This window comes from Lepidothrix coronata, unplaced genomic scaffold (assembly GCF_001604755.1).
Source record: "Lepidothrix coronata isolate B3197 unplaced genomic scaffold, Lepidothrix_coronata-1.0 Scaffold105, whole genome shotgun sequence".
In the NCBI taxonomy this organism is placed as follows: Eukaryota; Metazoa; Chordata; class Aves; order Passeriformes; family Pipridae; genus Lepidothrix; species Lepidothrix coronata.
In genome coordinates, this window is record NW_016690285.1 from 449,467 (window position 1) to 455,351 (window position 5,885).

At 41.1% G+C, this 5,885-nt stretch overlaps 1 long non-coding RNA gene across 2 annotated transcripts; it reads right to left on the reverse strand.

The window, feature by feature from the left end:
• Positions 1–224: 224 nt before the first annotated feature.
• Positions 225–5,390, reverse strand: LOC108501636. Of its 2 annotated transcripts, none has more exons than XR_001876244.1 (5): positions 5,338–5,390; positions 4,070–4,171; positions 2,851–2,894; positions 1,432–1,508; positions 225–408 (listed from the first exon to the last, which is right to left on the reverse strand). It is a non-coding gene; the product is annotated as an uncharacterized LOC108501636 (long non-coding RNA). The 2 variants fall into 2 exon arrangements; XR_001876243.1 differs by lacking the exon at positions 225–408 and adding an exon at positions 791–1,060.
• Positions 5,391–5,885: the final 495 nt, after the last annotated feature.

Sequence of the window (5,885 nt, forward strand, 5' to 3'; positions counted from 1 at the left end):
ACACATCTACGTAAAACTCTATAATCAAACCCATGCAAACCATTTTAAATATTGCAAGGCTCTAAACAGATTAAAGATATGACTTTATTTAAGCATTTGGGTTTGCAGGAAAACGTTTCACCACCGTGCCATGTGTGGTTGAACTGCAAACTACAAATAGGCTGTAATAACACAGCTTTGTGATTAACCAAACAACTAATAGCCAAGAAGACACAGTGACCAGCTCTCATCCTTATGTAAATAAGGAAAGCTTATTTTTGCTCGCTAATAGCCGGCAAATAACAATGAAATGCTTTTAAATAAGTTTTAAAGAGGATAAGATCAAGAAATCAATGTGGTGAGCGCCCTTTTCGATGACCGCACACCACGTCCACGGCTGGAGCAGGACACGTTTGCATTGTTATTTGGCTGTAAACAAAATGAAAAGATCTGTCATGGAAATTTAAACAGAGGGCCTGGTTACATAAACTGAAACATTCTCAGCCCCACTACAGCACAATCAACAGTCTGAAGAGACTGCACGGCTAAACAAAGTTTGGGGATGTTTTTGGATCGGGGAGAAAGATTAATAAGCAGAAAATAACTCTTGGCTCCCGTCACAAACTCTTAGGAATATAATTTTAAATTTGTGTAAATCCGAAGATGGATGTTCAAGCTTATGAAATAACCATTTATTTCCCCGCAGTGTTGAAAAAACGCACCCGCACGGAAACAAATCTCCTCGCCGGCCAGTTTTACCAGAATATACTGCTTTTACCAAAAAAAGCAACTTAAATCAATCTGACCTATCTGTTCTCCCAGATAATTGTAACTGCGGTCAGAGGACAACTAATCTTCTATAAATGGTCATCTTTCCAAATTATCCTGCCTTCAGAATGTGCTTGGTTAAGTGCACGAGCACCGTGTGCCTTTGGATGCCATTTGCATCCAGGAACGACAGATCATTCCAGAGACATTCCTGGTGGCCACATGGGAGACGGTTTCTCTCTGTTTGTTGCAGGTAAACAACATTTTGCTTCATCACAAGACCTTGCAGAAATCCCACAGTTGTTGTCTTGCCCTAAATGGAAATATAAGCACAACTGGGATGAGAAGGGAGTTTGGGGAGGTCTCCTTCTAAGAGAAACATCCCCTCTCCAACAGCATCTCCCGCTCTCAGCAGGGCATTGGGAGATGAGCACTCCCAGATTTTGGCAGCTGAGTTAAATCTCTGTTCCTGGCACAGAGGGAGGGCTGCCCTTGGGTCATCAGGCTTTTTTCAGTGGGAATGGTTTGCTCAGATCTGAGGCTGGTTTCTAGATCAGATGGACACACAAACTACTCCCTGCACTAAAATCTACAGTGCCAACATCGAATAGAACATGCCATTAACAAATAAAACATGCCATCATCAAACAAAACAAACACATAATGCTCACTAGCAGAAAGTACCTGGTGTAACTCAGCTCTAGAAAGAGGAATGATGAATCTCAGCCTAATCAACTCCTCTGCAGTATCCATCTTCTTCACTGAAATGCAGTAGGATGTCATAAATTCAGGTTAATTTTACAAGTGGCCTGCTGTTCGTAAATGGTCTTTGTTATGTGATTAAAACGTAATGTGCTTTACTCCATCAGACCTGTGTCAGACCCTAGTGATACCTGAAACTGGGAAAGCAGGATTTCTGACTCAGAGCAGCCAAAGGTTAAATGGATCTTTCCACTAAGGAGTGGAGTGGGACAAGTTATCAGAGAGGCTGTAGAAGCCCATCTAACTGCACTCCTCCCTCACCTTCAGAAGGAGTAACTATCCTGTTATAAACACCAGGAGAAAAAGATCTGGGATACAGAGCTGCTCAGTGAGGAGCTGTGCACAGATAAAGTGGCTACACGGTTTCCTGCAAAGCACCCAACACCTCCTCTCCATAAATCCCCTCATCTGGAACAGGAGGATGATGTACAACACAGAGCATGGCCTTAAGGCTGGGGAAAAAAATCAAAATGCTTGTGCTTGGGGATGTAAGAGCTGATATTTGAATGGCACAGTGAGAGGGGCTTGTTTTCCTGTGCTCCTGAGCTCACACAGGGCCACAACCTTGGCTCCCACCCTCCCTGTCTAGCCCTGATTCCACCTTGTTCCTCATGCAAAGAGAAAACAGGATCCACATTCTCTTCTGTTTTGGCAGAAGTGCTTGTGTTGCTTAAAAAAGCCCTTGGAAATATAGAACCAGGTGCTGTTTCATTCCAGCCACATGTGCCCAAAAAGCAAAGGTTTTGATAAATAGTCCAACTTATGGCACACCTCTAATTTCTCCTCTTTCTTTAAGATACTGCACCACAGCTCAGCTTGATAAATGCTGAAGAACATTTCAGGGTACACACATCTAACCACCCAGTCAACCGTGGCAGAGGAGGAAAAAGCAAAACACATGTTCAAAACACGAAAAGAAACGTAGTTTAGAAATGTAGTAAATGAGAAAGAGTAAAAGGGGATTTAGGCTCCTTTTGGGCTGTTTTTCTACATCTAAAAGGGATTTAGGCTTTCTTCACAACAAAAATAAAGAGTAGAAGGAGCAGGATAACATAACCCTTATATTTTAGGCCAAAGCATGTTTTTTACGTTATAATTAATGATTTTTGTTGATATTAAAATCACTGTATTAGTCACCCGGTATATATAGAAAACTGGAAGCTATCCTGAAGGCTCAGTCAGTCACAGCACAGAGTTAAAGTTAACAAAAACTTGCTGTTTTGCAGAAATTAAAACATTACACATTGCCCAGATTGACAACATGAGCTGGAACTGTGCCAGAGGAGCAGCAATGATTTATTAGGTCTGTAGCACTTAATCCAAGAAATAAAAAGGACTTACGTGACGGATGAGCATAAATGAACTATTGGGTCAGACATCCATTTCTTAAAAAGCAAAATAAAAGAGGCTGAAGCAAGATACTGTGTAGGTTTTAGTATATATTAATGTATTAGAGCTTTGCTGGTCGAATTTTAAATATCTGAGTTTTAATCAACCCCAAAACGATTATTTTTTTTAAACCAGACTAGTTTAAATAAATATTTACCGAGTCCCATCACGTCATACTGCCCTTGTTTTTGGTAATATCATCATGGCTCAGAAAACATTTACAAAGAATTAGGACAGAGGCTAAAACCCTGACCCTGCTGAAGCCAATGACCAAATCCACATTGTCAGCAGAGATGTGGAGTTTCATGCTAAACCCTTTCCTCCTCTACAGAATAAGCAGTGAAGGGAGAGGGAGTATTTACATCATCTTAGACAAGATCAGAATCTACACGTGGGGCCAAAGATTTTTATAGCTCAGTGTGGTCTGACTCAACACCAGTAATAATCCAGTACTTGAGTGCCAACAGCATGTTCTACCAGAGTTTTCTTCTCAAAAGATAGTAGCAGATCCACAATGACTTTAGCTCTGTAAGTCTAGGAAGATTTTAATAGAAAAATGATCTTATTCTTTTTTGTGAGTCTCACTGGTAAATTTTTAAGCTGCTCTGCTTTGAGGTTTAGTCACCTGAAAAATAACCTTTTTTCCCTGCCTATTTACAGTATTGATAAATCATTTTCAGCACAGAAATTTCCCCCTTGTCATACAAACTTGATCAGAAAGCAATAAAAAGTACAATAAATGGCCAACTCCAGGCTAACCTGTGTGGTTTGACACAGCTGAACAAGCTGTGAAAAGGAATATTGTTCCTTTAATAGCCCGACTGAAGTGGTGCTCAAAACAGATTGGGCTGACAATTTTTGCAACCTTGGTGTCTCCTCCAAGATTTACAATGGCACAGCTCCCCTTTTTAGCAAATTAAACCTTGTGTCAAGGCTTAAAATTAAATCCAAACTTCTTTTCTTCTCTGTACAGAAGGAACAAATTGGCACCACATGCCGGTAGTCAAGGAGTGCTGATGGGAAACAGAGTGAAGGGAGCGCCCTCCAACCTGGAAGGCGTCACTAGTCAAAATCAACTGGGATAAACAGTCAATTCCACTTAAAGTTTGACATATAAAGGCTTGTAAGAGAGAAACATTCAAATATAAGAATTCTTCTGTACCACACAAACCTGTCTCGGTGCCAACACTTAAACTTTCTGTGCTGTGCAAGCACTTTGTGGAAATCTGCCTTCAGTACGGTTTGATGTTGTAAGACCCTGCCTTGCCAAAGCCTTTTTAGTTTGTTCCAGAGGGAAAAAAAAAAGGAAATACAACAGACACAGAATGTATGAATGTCAGTGACTTAATATCACGTTGCCTACTGGTACCAATACAATTTTTTTTTCATCATGCAGGATTCTGGTTTATAACATTTTAAAGCTTAACTCAAATGGATACTCCAGGTAAAACAAAAGGGGGTGTCTAAGGATGGACACATGAACTGTTTTTCATGGACAGCTTTATAAAATCACCCAAAAGCCACACTATCATCCAGTGAAGGAAGCACCTCATCATTATTTGAGGATTCCTGAAGCAGGTCCCACATCTAATCCATCCCAAAACCCACTTTGCCCACTGTTTGCATGCAAAAGTAACTCTACATTTCCCAGGTTTAGAACCAAACCCAGGCCAGGACTCTCAATTTTTAGGAAAGGTTTTGCTCCCACTTGTGATCTGCTTAAGCACCAGCACAGAAATTGGTGCAAAAAAGGGGTCTTTTCACAATATAACAAAAAGGTTGAATATATCTAGTTTTAAAAGTCCTTTTATCTTTTTTTTTACTAACTATGTAGGTATCAGTGATTGAGAGTCATTTGATTTCCTGCTTCAGGTTTTCCATTGGTCTTCCCTTACTGCTTCTAATGAAAGTCCTTAATTAAAAATACGTGCAGCAAAACAACAGCCCTGGCTATGGAGAAAGTGGGAAAATAAGAGTTATTTTCTCCCAGTGCAGCAGATAAAAAGAAAGCATTCATTACAATTCAACCTCAGTTTTAAGCATGTGTTTAAAACTTTAGAGGATGAGGAGTTAAAACACTACAGAGATATTTGCAGAGCACGCAGCAGAATCATCAGCTCACAACCCATCCCCACCAAGAGAGATATTGCAGTAAATCATGGAATCACAGAATGGGTTGGGGGGAAGGAACCTTAAGGACCATCTCCTTCCACTCCCTGCCATGGGCAGGGACACCTTCCACTAGCCCAGGTTACTCCGAGCCCTGTCCAACCTGGCCTTGGACACTTCCAGGGATCCAGGGGCAGCCACAGCTTCTCTGGGCAACCTGGGCCAGGGCCTCCCCACCCTCACAGCCAAGAATTCCTTCCCAGTATTCCATCCAACCCTGCCCTCTGGCAGTGGGAAGGCAATAAAGACTCCAGATCAAGATCTCAGAACCTTTGCTCTGTTCTCTCTTGCTCCCATTAGTTTTGAGTGGGTTGATAAGGAAATACCTGTCGCATTCTGTTGGAACAATTTCTATGACCTTTCTAGACAAGTTCCATAGTTGCCACGTTGGTGTGAGCCCAGAGTAGGGTTACAATTCAATACTAGAACAGGCTTCTCCCTTCCTGCATCCTGACGAGTCCATCAGGGATGAAAAAACCCTCCACACATCTGGCACATCATCTGTGTGCTCTCCAAGTTACATGAGTAGTAGCTACTAGAAACAACTGGATTGCTAAGGATGGTTAAAGTGTACAAATTAAGCTCTTTTTTTCATGTATAAATACATATGTGTGTATTAACAAAATAGTTCACTGCATCAGCTAAAATACAAGAATCCTGCAATATAAGGATCAGTTCTAAGAAACCTGTAACAGTCTAAACAATCCTCACTATCATTCCCAAAGTTTAAGAGCAACAAGGAACACAGACCATCAGCAGTCCCAACACCACACCTGGCTGTGTTAGAAGTCAATGTGAAAACAGCTATAAGATTCTAT